Source organism: Saccostrea cucullata, unplaced genomic scaffold (assembly GCF_032062105.1).
Source record: "Saccostrea cucullata isolate Sc308-1 unplaced genomic scaffold, CSIRO_AGI_Scuc_v1 ctg1405, whole genome shotgun sequence".
NCBI lineage: Eukaryota > Metazoa > Mollusca > Bivalvia > Ostreida > Ostreidae > Saccostrea > Saccostrea cuccullata.
In genome coordinates, this window is record NW_026928513.1 from 32,615 (window position 1) to 53,341 (window position 20,727).

Here is a 20,727-nt window from a genome sequence, read left to right on the forward strand (position 1 = left end):
AGACTCTTAAAACCTGAAGTAAAATATCAGATTGAATTGTTGGAAAACTCTGTTGAAAAACGATTGGATTGCCTCCCTTGCATGAGCTCTCTAGTAAAGGAGACCGGAAAGAATGGAACAGACAACAATTGAGGAAATGCGGGAGAAAAGGGAAAACTTCCAACTTGGAGTACTTGGACAAAAACATATAATGGTATGTTACATATATATTTTTCATGTAAATTTTTTGGTAAACTTTGATAACTTTATCTATTTAAAGCAAGAGTAAAGATTAGGAAGGTACCTCAAGATTAATTTTTCTATCCTATGATGTGATACAAATATTGAGTGATGCAACGAACTTACTGCCTTACAGGTAATTAAGAGCAACCTGTTATATGACCACAAATGTCTAATTCTGCAGTTGTTAAATTACTCCTAATACAATTAAAGATAGATAAATGCTAATAATGAAATTTAAAATAATTTTATGCCTATGCTTTTTGTTTATTAAACTGTTAAAGAGGTCATGAGGTCACTGCTGGGAAGACTAAAGTCCCTAATATATACACATATAAATCATTTTAAGTCACCTTCTCCCCCATTTATAAATCAGAGTTTCAAAACCTAAAGTTTGTCCAAATCTTAGTTTTAATATGATAAATATAATTATCAAGACTTAGTGAGTTTTTTTTCTACTAATTTGCCAAATGAGTAGGGAATGGTACATATACCAATTCAATGTGAAAAAATATAGCATCAAAGTTATTTACCTTTATGTTTTAGATGAAATATATTACTTAATGACACAAAGAAAAGTTATTCTACCCCCCCCCCCCCTAAAAAAAGAAATTAAATTGGAATCTGTAAATTCTTTATGAAAGGAAGCAAGATTGATTATGTTTAGGTAGTTCATAAATCAATTTGTCTGCTCATAAGTGTTAATGTACATAAAAGTTTGAATAAAATTAATGGATTAAAAAAAACTGGGATTACATCATTGTACAATTCCAAAATTTATAAAATTTTTAAGATAAAGTAGTCAATAAATTATCTTTTCACCCCACCCCCTGTCTTCAGGAAACCAGACCTCATTAATTCATATTATTTGCTTAAAAGAGTCAAAATATACATAAAACTATGTAAATGATGACGAAGGAATTAAGTAATTTTTGTCTTTGAGAATTGAACCACCCCACTCCAACTTTAAAATCCAGAACTCCTATATATTATGAAGCTTTTTCATCTGCCTTGTTCCACTGTATAACTGATTCATGCTAATTATATACATTGACTAGCATAGTGGGAATTGCATACATATATAATGGTTATGCAGCCTTCACAGAAGATAGGATGTACATATAAGATTAACACATAAATTTGTTTTTGTTTTTTTTTACAGCAAAAGGTAGTTGAAGATAACATTCTGTTGCTCTAAAGAAGCCACTGGAGGAAATCTGCATGTGTCATGTTTCGAACAATAACTTAAGTTTTAAATATAATTGTTTTACCATGTTCCATATCAATTGCCACATAGCTGTCTAAAAAACATCTATCCCCAGAAGTGAATGTGAAGGAATGGAATGGAGGACTATGTGTGATATGTATTTTTTAAATATGATATGGAGTGTTAATTCATCTAAATGCCCAAATCACAGGTAAAACTTAAACTTGCCAGGACTCTTTGTATTAATTTTTTAGCATTTTTTTAGCATCATGTCTGTATAAACTAAATTTTAAATGAATAAATATTCCAAGAATATCATGTTTTTTTTCTAAATATTAAAAACAATCTTGTATTTTTGAGCTATTAGGAAATGGGACTTTCAAGAATAAGTAGCCACTAAAATTTAATTTTGATTCTTAGGATTTTCCAAGTTAAAATGGGGGATTTGGGAGAACATTCTGATTTTTTTTATTACCAGGTATTGTCTTAAACATGTTAAGGAGTATTTGTCAAGAGTTGAAGCATAATTCATACACTTAAAAGAAACATCCTTCCTAAAAAGAAAATGAAGATTGTGCAAAGAGGACAAATTATATTTTTTAATTTACTTTATTGAAAAAAAAAACTAGAAATATGTTCATAGTGCATGAATACCCTGTCGAGGTTATATTAGTAATGCCACATGAAAATTTGAATTTGTGTGTGAAATTTGATCAGAATATCTTGAATAGTGATGCAGTTGAATCGCTTACATCAGTATGTATCAGCATAATGAAGTTTGACACTAATTTCAGAAAAGTGAGGTCAAAGGAAAAGCCAAGGTCAAAAAATGTTGATGCAGTTGAAAAGCTCTCATCAGTATATATCAGCATATGAAGTTGCAAAAAATATTATGAATGGGTTTCTTTAAAACAGATTGAAACACAATTTGATGGAAGTGAGGTCAAGGTCAAATGAAAGGATAAGGTAAAAAATGTTGATGCAGTTGAATTGCTTACATGATAAATCTGTATGTTTCAGCATAGGAAGTTTGGTAAAAATATCTTGGATGGTTTCTTTGAAACTGAGCTTTGAACTGAGCTAAACTCAAAGTGTGACGGAAGGAAGGACAAAAGACAAACATGTCAAACGCTATATGCCAGCCCCGGCTATATTCATGACAGGGCATAAATTAAAAACAAAGAGGGGGGAGGGGTTGTTTTAGCCTGAACTCTTAAGGTTTTTACACAATGTGGTCAAATTAATTTTTGTTGAATACTTTTTAGTCTTGTCTGACATGAATAACATAAGCAAAGCTAGGGGGGAAATAAAATAAATTTTTCATTGCATTTTCCTATAAGTGCTTTCAGTACATGTACCCGGTAGTAGTGTATTAAAGGAGAGACTTTTAAAGGGGAATTAGTTATAACTGTTCTTAATGGGCTTTTCTGTTTTGTTTTTTTTTAAACCTTGCTGTTGTTTGGAATTCATCATCTTAAACAGTATATAGTATACTGCAAACTGCAGAGCAGAAAAATCTTAGGGAACATCAAGGGTATTTTAATCATGTTGAAGCATCAATATTTAGTGTTGACAAAAGGTTGATCATGATGAATTATTTTGCACATGTTTCAAATACTTAGTACATGTATTTCAACAACAGGCCGTAACACTTAAAATTATTTACATGGACCTCAATTAAGTGACTGACCTTGCCGCTTTGGTCAAGGTCAACCGTAGAACATGAATTTCTCTTCTTGAATTGTCAAACAATTCACAAACACTGTGTATCAATGTATGAAATATTCAAAGCAGGGTTCAAAATATCAAGAACATGTAGATTTAGTTAAGGAATTATTAGACATAGAATATACAAATAAGAATAGTTTGTCCTTGAGATCAAAGGTCAAGGTGAGGAGAAGTCAAAGTAATGTATGACTCATTACCTTTTACAGCTGAGCCCATGTGGAATAAGAATATATATATTGTCTCTTAAAGGACAAATTAATTCTAGTGATCTGAATAGTTAACAAGAAATCATCTAAAATTACCCAAATTTGCTTATTTTTAAATCTCCATGGCAACAATGTTTTTGAAAGTCGACCCAAATTTATTATTATGATTTTTTTTTTATTAATCAAATACTATTTTTGTTCTTGAACTGTCTAACAGGACCATGCAGCTTGAAAATTATGATGCAAAAAATAAAGAGCTATATAAAATAAATGCCTCAAATGGATATCTTTATTTTACTTTATATATAGCTTTAATTTGTGCAGCTATACATGTTACCTTTATTGGTCATTTTCAAATTGATCAAAATGCTGCTAATTCAGAAATATGACATCATAAAGTTCACATTTTCCCGCCATTTTAGCATATTTTGTATAAAACTGCTTATTTTCAAGCAGTTTTTCTTCCAGAAAATATAGAGCACAGCCTAGAACAAACTTTAAATTTTTACAAAAGATGTATCTATCCAATACTAATTAGTGACAGAAAAATTATGTATGTTCTACACTGCACTCTGTTTCCCATAAGACAAAGCATCAAAAAGGCCTATTTTTTGCCTTTTTTGGTTAGATAGCAAAAATAGCATTATTTCTCATGTCATTTTCAGCCAGTGAGTGCATATAAATACTAGCATGAAAAATATTTGGAAATATTTCAAATATATCCTCCTCTTCAAATTCAATATCAATCAAACATATTTCAATATCATTCTAAAATGTTGATTTTAGGGGGCCAAAATTGGCTCTTATCATATATAGTCCTTTATAATTTGACATTGAAGTCAAAGGTCAAGGTGAAAAGAAGGAAATATTTCTAATATATCCTCATCTTCAAATTAAATATCAATTAAACAATTTTTAATATCATTCTAAAATGTTGATTTTTAGGGGGGTGGGGGCAAAATTGGTTCTTATCATGTATAGTCCTTTACAAATTGACATTGAAGTCAAAGGTCAAGGTGAAAAGAAGGTCATGGCATTTTATGACTTATTTTCATTCCAGATGCACCAATCTCTTACATTTGACATTGTTTCTTATAGGATAAATTACTTATAATACCATGAACTATTTGCAGGAAATCATCTTTAACTGCCTAAATCTGCATATCTTTGAATCTCCATGGCAACATTGTTTTTGATTGTCTACCCAATTTTATTTTTTTAATTCTTTAATTAACCCAACCCTAACAAAATCACACTATAGAGTTTATACGTAGTTACACAGCATTTTTTAAAAAGCCTTTCAAAAAATGGTGCAAATTCAACAATTTTTTTGTTCAAATCATATCTCTTCTTCCCATCACCATAGCAACGTACTGAAAAAATGTAATCATACTTAGTTGGTCACCTAAGAACTTAAAATTAAGTCCTCTTTAAGGAATGAGTAATTGCAAACAATCTTTTGACAACATCTATGTGCATATATACTCTTTTTATGGCAATATTTGCCTGTTTTGAAAGTAAAAAATCTATTCTGGTAACTAAGGAATGTTTTTCCTTGGATACGACAGTGTCGTTATGGTTAAAATCAGTATTTTTGTATTTTTTTGTTTAATTGTGACGGAAATAATCCATAAACACTGATTTCAAGAAAATTAAAATTTTTTGACTTTCCATTCAAAGCTCAATGCTTACTGGCATGGCCTCTTAAATATCGACGACGTATTGTCAATTAATAATGGTAATTTTCATTCCTACGTCGATACGATATATCCTGGTGAGCTTGAAATAAAAGATACCACAGAGTCCGACACTCCTCTTTTACTTGAAAAAGACCACAAGACGAAAGACCATCTTTTAGCAATCGCTTAATGGTGACTTTAAGCCACCATTAAGCCACCATTAAGTTGCAACTTACAGGTGCTTAATGTCCAAACTTCATTAAGCTACCATTAAGCCACCATTAAGCTGAGCTTAATGGTACTTAATGGTCAACCCTCATTAAACCTTTACGCATCTTATATAGAATCTGAACTAACTTCTAGTTATTTTAATATCATTTACGCAAAATCTATTCCAACTCATAATTTTGTCTCGATCATAATTTGTCATCATGCATAAACTTGATCACTGGGAACAAAATTAGCTAATAGCCACAGCTAGGGGCTTGCTCGAGGTGTCTATTTTTTTTTTTAAATCATTTACAGGGATAATAAAACTAGACATCCTGTATCAGAACCGTATATCATTTTTTTTAAATAAATCATTATTACATACGCTGTTTTTATTTTTAGTGTATATGATTTTTAAAAATAAATAATTATTACACACCGTGAGCAAGTCCTTGTGAAATATCTTAAATTTACAATACCAAAAATCAATTTGTTCTTAAAATTATCTATATTCTTGAACACAATATATATATTACTTTTTAAAAACAAAATGGTATTTTTATTTCATGTGTTAAAAGAAACATTCCGCTACAGAATTCACAGGAAAATAACTATATAATCTCATGAAAACAACTCTGTCCTTTTTTTGGGGGGAGGGGGGCTACTGGTATACAAATGTTTAGTTTTCAAAGATTGACCTTTACCATGAAAAACTTTTTAATGGCTTTTACATCATGAATAATTCTAATTAATTTTTTTTTTTTAATAATGAAGGGGAAAGTATCTGTCAAAATCTAGTCGGTCTTCAATGATTGTTATTTCAAAATCGATTTTCAGAGGAACGGCCGATCAGACTAAACATGACATCCGACCAGATGTATACACATTGAGAAACAGGGTAAGATTAACAGATGATCAGTGTACAGTAAACCGACTGGTCAGACAATAGACGTTAATTAGGTGTCCCCCCGTCCCCGGTAAACTAACAGGAAGCTATACATACACAACGTACACTGACAGATTTTAATGATCAATTATTTTTACAAAATTTAAATTTAACGCAAGCATATAACAAATTAAAAATTATGATTCACCGTAAAAAGTCAATTATTTTGATACCCATTATGATTAAAAAAGAATTGAAACTGAATATGATATTCTAAAAAAAAGTTTTTGTAAACGTAATTAACCAGGTAACTCTTACGCGAGTATTGTCACTAAATTGTTGACACAGAAACCGTTAATATCCGCAGTATATTAAAAATAATAGTAGAGTCTGTTTTTTCCTCTTTCTTTTTCGAAGATAGATTTTTTGTGTTTTATCTATAATTGATTTATTTTCAATCATGATTTAATGTTTAAATTTCGAAAATTTTCGAATAACAGAGCGAAGAACTCAATCACATTACATCAATCTAAAAGCCGAACTCAGTGTAGAAATATTAATGTGTTATAAGCCTTTCAAAAAGATCCACAAATAAAATTGTTTATATTTTGATTAATAAATCAATTCAAGACTTTTGGAAATGTTCAACAAAATACTATTAAATACCTTTACAAGTCCAAACAAATTTTGAAAAAATAAAGGTTAAATATTTAATATTTAATATTTGATACAATGACCGTTTCAGCAAATACAATTTATCATTGAGTCAAATGCTGACTGACATTTTTCATACTAATTGTTAGTCCTTTATCTATACACTGAATTGAAGACGGATTTTTCCGTTATTTCTTGTACAAACCAACTTCCAAGTTTAAATGCTCTTTTATCAACTCGCTAACTCTAGTGTTCAAATTTTCCTGGTCATCCTCAGCTAAGTTATGTACAAGAATATTGTCCCTCATCGATCTTCCTCTGAGGTCCACTATTTCGTTCTCTTGTTGACTGACCCTTCTATCTAAGTTAACGACGATTGACTTAAAAACTTGAAGTTCTTTTCGCAAATAATTGTTTCTAATTTCAACGCTTCAATTTCTCCAACATTATCTTCATGTTGTTGACCGATGTATTTGATGCACTCATCTAACCCATCCTCATCCCAAAGATCTCGATTCATATAATTTACTGATTGCTGTAGAACATTGATATTGTCCAGTTTACCGGTAATTGACCACAAACAATCATGAATAGCGGACATCTGTGGTGACGCTCCAGTGACTCCTGACGACAAGGCTGGGTTACACTGTAAATTGTTCTCATCCTTGCTATTATGAGAGGCCATAATTTTTGGATTTACAAACCTCTAAAAACTCACCATTTTTTTCCAAATTTTCACAAAAGGTACTCAAACTATATAGAAACACCTCTGCAAAATTCTGGGAGCGACGACTAAACCATTAAATCACAGATCGACTTATTCCTCTACTCAATTTACACCGTGATCACCCTAGCCAAAGGTCACGTGACGTCTTTCTTGTTCTTTATCACCCTTTTTCTTTGAACATTTCTTTTCGAGTCCTTGTATTGTTTTCCTGGTTGACGTTTTCTTTTATTCTTTCTCCATTGATCTTCCTTTCTTGTCCGCTTTCTGCTTCTTCATGTTTCTACATCCATTCTTAACTCATTATCCACAAGAGAAGTTTTTTGTTCAGAATCATCCTCTGTATTCTGATTTGGCTCTGCATTTTCTCCTAAACCAAGGAATTGTTGTTGTTATCAAGTGTACTAGAAATAGGAAAGTCAGGATTCAAGTCTATCCACCAAAGATGAATAAAGAAGAAGCTTTGTGGCTACTAGTCCACTTATGTGAAAATGATATTTCAAACAATCAGACATATGAAGTCGATCCTGTAATAGCTTTGGCCTCTGTTGAGACGTGTCCTCCTATCAGCAAGGATGCAGATTCAGTTGATCCAGTTCTGTAATTGGCAGTCACAGAAAAATTGATCTGATTTCACGTTCAAACGAATTAGGGTCTACCTAATGATAGAAAAAATATTGTAGATATTTACAATTCCCCCTCAGAATTCTCTCACATTGAGGTACGGTCAATTCTACACCACAGACGTCAAGGGTAATCAGATTTTGTACTGATGTTATTTCTACTAATTGTTCAGGTGTAATGTTAGTAAATGACAAGTAAAGATGGTCTAAACTGCAACAGTTATGAATTTCACGAAAGGCAATGTCTTTTAGGAATTTGCAGTCTGTAAGGTCTAATACCTCTAATGCTGGAGTTTTCTGGAGGAATGAATGTGATAAAATTGGACTGCATGATATGTCTGGCCAAAAAAGATACTTAGACCTCTCAAGCGAACACTCGATCAAAAAATCAGTTATGGGGAATTTAAGAGAAAGTCCTTGTAAAAAAAATCTTCTGAAGCAGCTTGAATGTCGAAATATTCTTTCAAGATTACAGACTTTCGCAGAAATTTCTGTGTCAAAATTAAAAAAACCGCCACAGTATCGAGTTGTCTTCTATAAGTAAATACAGCTGTTTACATGTCCTATTCACAACTTGGAGTAAGAATTGCAGATCCAAAAATTTGAAAATAGAGACCACTATGTTGTCTGGGAGTTCTGTTAATTTCAACCTATGACAAAAATATTCATTTATATATTACATGCATTAAATCAAATACTTATATTAAAAGGAACCAAGTTTTTACAAATTTAACATGTTTACATGGTTAAAGAAGACCTAACTTTACATAAAAATAATCATTTACATTAATTCATTTTATAGATAAAAATGTTCTAACTCCTCATTTAAGACAAAAATGTTTAATTTCATAATGTTCTATCTTCATTTTTGAAGTTTTAGGGTCTTATTGATGTTTTTACTGGACCTTTTAAAACATTTTTCAAATTGAATTGAAGAACTCTATTCTTTTTCTTTCATTTTATTCTATGTGTTTTTAAAAATAATGAAAAACTTATCAAATTTAATGACATTATACTAACCCATTCTTGTCCTCTTCCATCTCTTTGCAAAAGTTATGGTCACATGTTGTGATGCTACACTGTCATCGGTCCATTGACATAGAACATTTTGGTTTTAATCAAGTCAGAGGTAAGGAGATAGAACAGAAAAGAATTGGTTATATCTTTATTTGTGTTCATTTTCTCACTAACTGAGTTATGTATGATGATAGAGCTGATTGTAAGGATTGCAGTGATATATAGAACTCATTTTTTTCCAAAATTGGCAAATAGAACAGTATGGTTCTCAGGCGACGAAGTATCAGTTCTTCTACAAATGTTTTTCCATGGTTTTAAAATTTCATCACCTATTTCATCACCTGAAATAATTCCGTGACAACAACAAGGAATTCCCAAATCTGATTCATAAAAATTCCATGCAACGCTTGTTGAAAATACTTGGCTCCATTGGTACCCATGGGAATTCGAATACATGCGTAGATTGTTGTCTACACAGAATTTAAAGATTAAATTATTAAATTATTTTAATTAATACTTATTAAATTGATTGTTTGTGTGTTTTATTCCAATTTAGTTAATTATATAGCAGGTAAATAGTGATGTCGTGATTATCAAAACGCTTGAATATCACGATGATGCGTTAAACAGGCAACAGCTCATTTTGTAGCCGGTCAACAGTTCGACTGTTTAATGATCATGCAGAAACATAAAATGAATCGTGAAACAGTCGAGAATAGTAGGTTAGGTAATAATATTTATTATGACCTAGAGTTAAGGACAGATGATACAAACAAACTTTTATAAACAAAAATTGAAAATAAAAACTTGGGTCATGTTTTAAGAATAAAATAAATAAGTTTCACAGCGTTATTTTTAATTTTGATTCCAATTTGCACAAAAATGGAATTTGAAGCGAAAAATATTTGTATAGTATAATAAAGATGATATCAGAAGGTAGAATTTTAAACGTCACAGAGGGTTTACAATTTCTTTATATTCTATAAATTTATTCTTTACATCATTTTCAATGAAATTAGGTCAAAAATTATATACCAAATCAGACATCCATTTTTTGTTTGTCCTTACGTAGAAGTAAATGATTTGGGGTATCATAGGTTATTGTTAAGAAGAAAATGTGCCAGGGTAATTAATTCATGTTCATGTTTCATATTTAAAAAGAAAACAAATATTATTTAAAATTACATAGTCTGTATTCATAATCTATTAAAAAATTAAACAATGGACAATAATAACATTGTTTGAATATGTGAAGAAAATAAATAAAAATATCTTTTCATAAAGAAAATTCAAATATAACGTTACAAAGTGACATTCAATGCTAAAAAATTCTGTCCAGGCGAGAATTAATCGTCTATGAACACGTCCAACAATAAAAATGTTTCGGACACGAGTTGATTAAGACAAATGTGGCAAAATTCTTTGCTTAATATGAAGCATTTATACAGGTATCATTTTTTTGACTAAATGTTTTCCAGTGAGTTACATATCTTCAGAATTATTTCCGTAACAACAATAAAGAATATTCCAATTCTGGTTTTTACACAGTTGTTGATGTTTTAGGAAGACTTGGTTTCATATTTATTTTTTATTTTGCGCTTGTCGGTATCACACGTGAACCATTTAGACTACTTTCTCTGTCAATTACAATCTTTTATCCTAAATTTCCGTTAACCACGCGCTTCTCGATGCTGTATATAGACATAGGTCTGTAAAATACCCCTAACCATGCCCATATAAACGTGTATGACAATGGCAGTCTCGGATTCGCAAACTCTCCGCCAATTCTGCGTTTTTCGTTGTCGTGGGTCAGAGTTATTGCGATTAGGTATGTAAACTCTCTGTCAATCATGCGCTTGTCGTTGTTGTGTGTGTAACAGCACCAGAATCTGGTCCATTTTTCTGTCTAGATCCCGCATTTGAGTCTCCATACTTGACAGTTTGGAGAAGACAGTTACTCGTTCTTTATCCCTGTTCAGTATATGTAGTGGCTTTCCTAGAGTTGTATCCAGTCTACAGGTAAAGATAAAGATAAGTTCTTCAATTACAAACAACAGATTGGTGGCCTGACACGGTTGTTGCAAAGGAATAACAAAGTGCCCTTTTTCTCATTCAGATTAACACTGAGAGCCAATTTTCATTGATCTCTTCTTTTAAATATTTGAATATTTCTACCGACATGTTTTATACCAATATGAAAATGATAAGATGTCCGTTTCTTAGCTCTTCTTATCACACACTTAGGGTCTACATTTATATTTATGATCACTTCCCTTATAACTAAAATAGCTGTAGCAAGTAACTGACAAAATTTTTCTATAACTGTTGTATAAACCCACAGAACGATATCATTACTAGTATTTGATCTAATTTCATGAATAAAACTGGGTTGTTTGACTGATTTCAGAAAATGCCAAATGACCTTTAAATTGTTTTTTTTTTTCAAACATGTATTTTATCAAAATGTACTGCTTAGATAGTCAATATACAATTAAATACATGCATTTGATACGCAATATCAGAAATAATCAGTTTATCATATTACAACTGTATATTAGAATTTTAATTTTACATACGTGGCCTTCACATTGACATATGGACTTGTAAGATTTCATACCACAACTCACCTTCTCTGGAGTTCTTTGATTCGAACCATCATGTTTAAATGTCCCTGAGAATATTGCTCAATAACATCTCTGACGTCATAAGGCTTCCTAGCCAGCTATAAATAGATATAATTTGATGTCATAAGGCTTCCTAGCTATTACTAGATAAAATTAAGTTAGGAATCAAATATAAACACTTCAAATACATTTCATTTAGGAATTCCATATTAAGACATAAAAACGTTGCAGGAATATTGCTTAGATTATGCGATATAAACAATAAATAAAAATATTTTATGAGCAAAAGTGTACATAATGACCATCATAAGAATAAAATAATGTTAATACATGTATTTAAAGCATCCTGACCCATAAATTATAATTATCAGTATTTTTACCTGAAAACGTCGTCTGGCAACAAAGAATTTAATTCTACGAATAACTCTTATCATAGTTTTATGTTCTTCTGTTAATCTGAAAAAAAAAACGTATTTAAGAAACAAATATTTAAAGATAGTGGACTGAAAATATTTCAATGTTACACGCATTTTTGGAAATATTTGTGTTTTTTTAATTTGGATGGTTGATAGAGATACAGCACGAGGTGTGTGTGAATTTAGGGTGTATGGAATACCACTTGGAGTAAATTCCCGTTCACCCTAGATTACGTCTGAAAAAATGAATCTATTTCCTATTTACATGTAACCAGAGATATTTTTGGACCAAAGTCCATTCAATGGTATTTGAAAATATCGATACGATTGTACAGCGCATCGTGACGTCAGGCCATTTTCTCCCGACTCACGTCCAGTTTACAGAACAGGCACTTAGCAACGGGGGTGTTACTTTTTTTTCCCAACCTTACCTTTACTACTGAAAATGTCCACTGAAAGGTTCGTTGGCCCCACCACTTCTAACCGTAGAAAAGTGATATCAATTAAATGTAATATTGTATTCCAAAAAATTGGAAGTGAAAGGAAGTTGGCCTTGAAAAAAGTTGCCCATAACGCCCCCCCCCCCTCCTACGAAATAGGATTTTCGAGTTTAGGCAAATTCCTCTTTTTACAGGTAAGTAAAAAAAATTTCTGGCTGCCCCCTCCTCCCCACTTTCAAAACCGATGCTACGTGCTTGCAGAAATGTACACACAGCCTGCTGACCAATCTCGTATTACAATCTATATAGAAATTGAATCACTTACTCATGAGGTTTAGATACGGGTTCCTCCTCCAGTCCGTCGTTGGGGTACTCCGTCATTTCTACTGCCTGGCAGTGGTTCAGATCTACAAATAACTCTAACAGTGATACTTACCTGTTGATAAATTAACATCAATATTTAAAGTAACGGTCTAAGTTAAGTCTACTGACAATTGTTAAGATCTCCAAAATAAGTAAATTTAAGATTTATAAGTGACAGTCAGTCTTGAAAAATTACCTGTTTTGTCGGAGAACTCCGGAATAGATTGACAACTGCCGTGTTTATCTGTAATACTGGAGGTCCGAGAAAAATTTCGTTTCTTCAGAAGATTTGGCCTTTGACTAAATCTAGATAGAGAACCTGACGACGGGTTTTGCTTATTGTTTATCAATTTTTTGGTATGAGACATTTTTGTAAAACCGTAATGATGTTTGTTTAGGTGGCGCTTCTCATCTAAATGAACCTTCCAGGTGGCGCTAGAGTGAAAGTGAGGCTCCGCTGCGTGGCACCGCCATAAGCACTGCAAGAAACCAACAGCTTGGTAACAGATTGTGAATGAAGCATTAAAAATGAATTGAGTTCTTTACATTATCAATTTGTAAGTCACAGTGATCCATCACCATCTTAATATTTCTCACAAATACATCAAATGGTTGTCTCATTAAATATAGTAAATTTTACCAAGGAACATGATTTTGTTTGAGATGTAAACTATATGATGTTTTAATATTACAGTGATCTATATAATGTAAACAATATGCAATAAAAGTTTATTTTTAACGTGATATAACATGTGCTAATAACTGGTAAGCAAATAATCATGTAGTACATGTATTCTTAAAAGCCATGTCTACCTGTATAAGAGAGGCAGCGGTGGGAATCTGACGATTAAAATGTTTCTGTCGTTGTTTTTGCTGAACTTTAAGGGCGAACCCAGACCCAAGTATACCCTGAAACCAAAAAAAAAAACAAAAAAAAACATTTAACCTAAAAAATACAGGTACAAAGAATACCTCAAAGCAAAACACATATAATTAAAAAATACAGATACCAACTTTACCCTAAGACAAAAACACATATCCTTCTTATTTTTAGAAAAGCAAGTGTCCAAATGTTTTTGTAAATTAAGGATGATTCATGAAGTGTTAAATTTCGTACTTTATGAAGCTATCAATTTAGGTAAAAAAATAAAATAAGTTTGTTAAATATATCAGAATTTACGAAAAGCCACCTGCTTCGATCATGTACATTAAGTGAAAGACAAAAAACTTTTGGTTGAGCATTTGCTAGATCCTGCTTTGTAAACAGTAGATTGTTTGTAAAGTTCTGATAAAGTATCGGGATCTCATTTAAGTATGGTAATTGAGAATTTGGTAAGTTTTGGGGGATATAAAAATTCCTTACAAATGATTTGGGAAAATACCCGTGAAAAAAATTAGAAGGCGTAAGTTGTCTAAAGTTAATACTTCAACTGCAATGACGTCGACAATGACAGACAATGAAAAATATACAAATTTTCTTCAGAAGGGCTTACATGAGCTCCTGACTTTTCAGAACTAAAGAGCAGCTTAATTCTCTCCTCAGATAAAACATATAATAATCAAAATCGATACTCACAGCAGGAAGAGCAAAAAAGGAAATGGCAAACACAGAAAAACAGGAGGCTACAATCCTCCCCATCCAGGTCTGGGGAACTGTGTCACCATAACCAATCGTTGTAACGGTAATCTGTAGATAGAAATATATAAAGTGTTGTGTAATACAGGTCTGAGGAACTGTGTCACCATAGCCAATCGTTGTAACGGTAATCTGTAGATAGAAATATATAAATTGTAGTGTAATACAGGTCTGAGGAACTGTGTCACCATAACCAATCGTTGTAACGGTAATCTGTAGATAGAAATATATAAATTGTAGTGTAATACAGGTCTGGGGAACTGTGTCACCATAGCCAATCGTTGTAACGGTAATCTGTAGATAGAAATATATAAAGTGTTGTGTAATACAGGTCTGAGGAACTGTGTCACCATAGCCAATCGTTGTAACGGTAATCTGTAGATAGAAATATATAAATTGTAGTGTAATACAGGTCTGAGGAACTGTGTCACCATAGCCAATCGTTGTAACTGTTATCTGTAGAGAGAAATATATAAAGGTTAGTGTAATACAGGTCTGAGGAACTGTGTCTCCATAACCAATCGTTGTAACGGTAATCTGTAGAGAGAAATATATAAAGTGTAGTGTAATACAGGTATGAGGGACTGTGTCACCATAGCCAATCGTTGTAACGGTATTCTGTAGATATAGAAATATATATAAAGTGTAGTGTAATACAGGTCTGAGGAACTGTGTCACCATAACCAATCGTTGTAACTGTTATCTGTAGAGAGATATATATAAAGTGTAGTGTAATACAGGTCTGGGGAACTGTGTCACCATAACCAATCGTTGTAACTGTTATCTGTAGAGAGATATATATAAAGTGTAGTGTAATACAGGTCTGGGGAACTGTGTCACCATAACCAATCGTTGTAACTGTTATCTGTAGAGAGATATATATAAAGTGTAGTGTAATACAGGTCTGGGGAACTGTGTCACCATAACCAATCGTTGTAACGGTAATCTGTAGATAGAAATATATAAAGTGTTGTGTAATACAGGTCTGAGGAACTGTGTCACCATAGCCAATCGTTGTAACGGTAATCTGTAGATAGAAATATATAAATTGTAGTGTAATACAGGTCTGAGGAACTGTGTCACCATAACCAATCGTTGTAACGGTAATCTGTAGATAGAAATATATAAATTGTAGTGTAATACAGGTCTGGGGAACTGTGTCACCATAGCCAATCGTTGTAACGGTAATCTGTAGATAGAAATATATAAAGTGTTGTGTAATACAGGTCTGAGGAACTGTGTCACCATAGCCAATCGTTGTAACGGTAATCTGTAGATAGAAATATATAAATTGTAGTGTAATACAGGTCTGAGGAACTGTGTCACCATAGCCAATCGTTGTAACTGTTATCTGTAGAGAGAAATATATAAAGGTTAGTGTAATACAGGTCTGAGGAACTGTGTCTCCATAACCAATCGTTGTAACGGTAATCTGTAGAGAGAAATGTGAAGAAACATTAATTCAAAAAGACAAATAAGATTACTCCTTTGACGGCCACGTCCATACTGTGTGGAAAACTTTATTGTATTCTCTACTTAATTTGCTCAACAGTTTCTGTTTACCTTCAATCAATACCTTATAAAAAAGAAATGTAAACACTACTTACCACGCCCCACCAGAGGGCGTCAGCGTAGCTGGTGAAGTCTGTGGACCCGTTCTCTTTTTCTGCTAGGTAGACAAAATACGAAGAGAAAATGAGTCCCAGGAATCCTATGTAAAGCGTGGTGATCAATTCCTGGTAATAAAAGAAGTCAAAGCAGAGGTAGTGATTAGGAGTTCCTAGAGAAGTAGTGATCAGATCAGTTCTTAATAATTGAAAAACAGACAAAGCAGAATGGGTTTTTATATGAATATAAATATAAAATTAAAATAAATATATTTAGACCCGAAAATAAGCTTGCAATTTACAGGAGTAATTTTTTATAGTACGAGATATCAAGAGGAAGACTTTACAATCATGCTCCAGACATATTATCTTTGTAAAATTCTAACTATTAAATGATGCAAATTCCTTGTATAACTTTATTCTTCAAAGTAACTCAACTCTTCTCACATTTATGGGTATCTATGAAATGATTCAAAGTAAGGGTGAAATTCCCTGCCTTTTTGTGAAATAGGAAAACTGATCCCAGTTTCTTTCCTTACTTTTTCATATATGTAGATTAAAGTGGCGTCCCTTACCTGTCTATGTATATAAACAACTGATCCTAATAAACGCCAAGTTCCACCCTGTCTGTCAACGTGTAGCATCCGCAGGATTTGAAGAAATCGTACACCTCTACAAAGTAAAATCAAATCAAATATATCAACTTCTCTTAATAATTAGCAATATTCCTTCATCACCTGCATACGGTGTTTAATATCTCTCAGTTGTTTCGATACGCAGGAGCATGCTCTACGTATAAACAGTTTCTAAAAAGAGGTAAGTAATTGACAGACAAGTTGATGAAACAAGAATATCAGCAGTCTCGTTTAAAGTCATCACTTTGATTGATACAATGACCCTGTCAGCAAATACAACTTATCATTGGGTCAAATGCTGACTGACGTTTTTCATACTAATAGTTAGTCCATTATTTATGCACTGAATTGACGAAAGATTTTCCGTTTATTTTTCGGATCATGGCGAGCATGTGACCAGTCACCAGGTAATGCTCATTCCTCCATGGCAACTAATCCCACCTTTGATGTTAAGGAGGTTCGTGTCTGCTCTGCTCCTGTTCTGTATTGTTTTATGGACCTTAAAATTGATTACTGTTTGTTATTTCCATATCCTTCATCAAGAAAATCTCTGTGGTTCTTAGATTTAACTTTTCTAGCTGCCAATGTACTTCATTCAGCAGAGCTGTCAGTCAATGACTAGAAGATCGTGTGTTCGAATCAAGGTCGCAAGTGACCTTAGTCAATAAAAATTGGTTGCAACTCGTCCTTCGCCAAAAGCTTGGCACATTGAAACCAAAAATGGGATTCCCTTGGATGAGACCTTAAAAATTGAAACCCTGTGTCACAGTAAGGCATTGGCACAACAAAGAACCCTCATTGCTAAATGGCCAATACAGAGTACAGGTCTTACTGAGAATTTCATCATCAGTAAGTGGTGACGTCTCTATTAGATTGAGAAATTCTAAACTGGGACGCAGAGTAAAGGTACAAACTTCCAACACCAGTTGGTGGTGACTTCTCTATTAGATTGAATAATTCTAAACAAGGGCGCACAACATCATACAATCAATCAATTACCTGATGGCTGAGGTGGCGAACACCTGGCCATTAGACCCGACAGACAAAACCACAATGGAAGCTGTAACCACCAGGAAATCTGTAACAAATAGATACAGAATCCAATTAAAATAACATAGACAGAGTTAAAATGGATGAAATTACCACCAGAAAATCTGTAACAAATAAAGAAGAAAAGACAATTTTATTTTTAGAATAGTCATTATACAACGTATATAGTTACCTCAAACCTTAAAGCTATTTGGTTTTTCAATCTTATTATTTGCACTAGACAAATCTTTTAACTAAATGTATTTTGTAGACATAAATAGTACATTATCGTTTTACTCACCTTAATTCTCGGTTCTATTACATATCTTTTGTTCAAGTTGTATTAAGATTCCCTATCCATGCCATTTTTATTTAAACGTAGATTTTGATTTTTTTTTCAATGAAGACATTTTGTTAACCAATAGGAATTTTCATTAGATTACTATTGCCTATGTAGTTCTTTTTTATACCCTCGCTTGAAAATTATATCCATCTGTCTGAATGTCCGTATGACCATCTGTTACGCTCTAGAGTAGCAATATCTTATCCACAATTACTTTTCTAACAATTGATTGAAATCTAACGAGAATTTCACAGTATCAAAGTATCTGAGTCATTTTGTACCTTCTACTTTACGTTTTGGTCAGATTCATATTTTGGGTTTCCCAAGCAAAACATCGACACTGCCATTCTTTCTATAATATCAAAGGGTATCCATCTCTTATCCGCAACTCCTCTTATACCACTAGATAAAATTTTCTGATATTTTTACAGATTTTCTTGGTAACATAATGCCATTGTGCACCTCTTACTTTTCGATCTGACTTATTTTGGGTGACCTAGAGCAAAACATGGACTTTGCCATCATAATCATACAAGAAACGGTGTATCATTTAGTGATCTCCTTAACAACAATTCCTCTAGTTATGTCTAATTTAGATTGACATAGCCGTTATAAATTATATTCCTGTTAGCTATATAAAGTTAAGAAGGTAAAAAAAAACTAATTTTATATTCTGAAAATTTCCACTCACAGCCAGTGGATAAACTTTTTTTTCTATTTGTGATGAAGTAAAATAAAGTCAAGGCTATATAAAAAAAATGTGTAAAACATTGGTTGTTAAGAATTAAACAGGTCGAGGAAACTATCTTATATGGAAATTGTTGCGATTGCGCACAGAGGTGCTCACAGCAAACAATAGTCCAATGCAGTGAATGAGCCGAAAAGCATGATGGTCTACTACATGTTTATCTTTACTACAAACACGTGGGTCAGGGAAATTTAGGACGCGATTTCAAATAACTGCAGGAAAGTCAGCTAACATTTTTTTTGAAATGTGTGTATGAAAAACACAAAGATTAGGTACTTATTAAGATTCTCCATGCTCACATTAACAAAGTCAGTTTTCCTTGTTAAATTGTTCTTTGAAATACCGCTCACAAAGTCCTCATAGGTAAATAAGATTCGAGTTGTTTAACTCGATATTCGTTCAGAAGACGTTATGGTTTGAGCTTTATTGTGCCCTAAAAATTTATTGTTCTTAAAAAGTTGTGAAATTGGCTTTAACAATAGTTGAGTAGATGAATATGATAAATCATTAAAGAATATGGCATGATGAAAAGCTTTTCTTGAAATATGACGTCATTAATTTGGTACATTTTTAAGTTAAATGTAGAAATGCTTTAAAATGACTCGTTTTTCTGCTAATTTTTCTTAAGAAAATGGTGTCTGCCACCGTCGCCCGCTTTAATTTTTTGATATATTGTGCAAACAGCTATGAAAAATCAAATATCTCAAAATCTGTCTGGGCGACCGTGGCAGAGTATGTTTTCTAAAAGAAAATTCCACTGAAAATTGATGTCTTCTGCAACTTTTTAAGAAAATACAGGAAAATGCACAAGTTAATGACGTCACAATTAGCATTTAGGAGGTCATATGAGAAATACCAATTCTGTATTCTTACTACCGAGAATTACTATAATTCAGAAAGAATGAACTTTAATTTCTTATATCACTTTCATATTTTAGAAAAATATAGGGCTTAACTTGTGTTGAAACTGTACCTTCTTCTTTGCCATGTAACTAGTCAAATTAGTTGTTGCTCAGTTATTTGTTACTAGAAATTAAAAGTCTCATTTTATAAACAAAGAAAAAAACACAAAAAAAATTTAGTTGCACTTTTTTCATTTACCTGTCATATAAACTCATTTGCATATTGATTATAAAACGTGACTAGCATATATTTCGAAGTTGTATACGTTGTAAACAATGTCAATACGTGAGCACACCTCAGAGATGATTGTTTTTTAACCAAGGAATAGTCACATGAAATTGACTTTTCACTGAAAGCACAGCACGGGGGGAAACTGTCAACAAACGGATTTGTACAATGGAGTGGAGAAAACCCTAATTTTAATCATTGTAAATCATTTGTATATAAATGTGAGCATGGAATTAGTAGATAATGATGTTCATAGCGTATTAAGTGTGTAAAATGCTTGGAAAAATGCATCACTTTTTTCCGAGAGTGATTTAAAATATTGGCTTTTTCAAAACACACGTGTGGTATTTTTGTAGTAGCCCATAATGCAACTCATTGAGCTGATTGGTCGATTTGTCAGTCACGTTGGTTCCCCACTTAACATGTAAATTTATTCCGACGTCACAGAAAATAGTTTCCTTGACCTGTTAAACATGGGATGGGATTTGTAGTTGAATATGACTTTTTATCAAACTCGTTGGTTTCAGGTACATTGATAAAAAAAAATCCCAAAACGTTGGATCAAAATCATATCCAGCTAAAAATCATGGGAGATCCTGTAT

At 32.4% G+C, this 20,727-nt stretch overlaps 1 pseudogene; it reads right to left on the reverse strand.

Moving 5' to 3' along the window:
- Positions 1-10,348: 10,348 nt before the first annotated feature.
- LOC134277828 (potassium voltage-gated channel subfamily KQT member 1-like) overlaps positions 10,349-20,727 on the reverse strand; it is a 29,545-nt pseudogene continuing 19,166 nt past the window's right edge.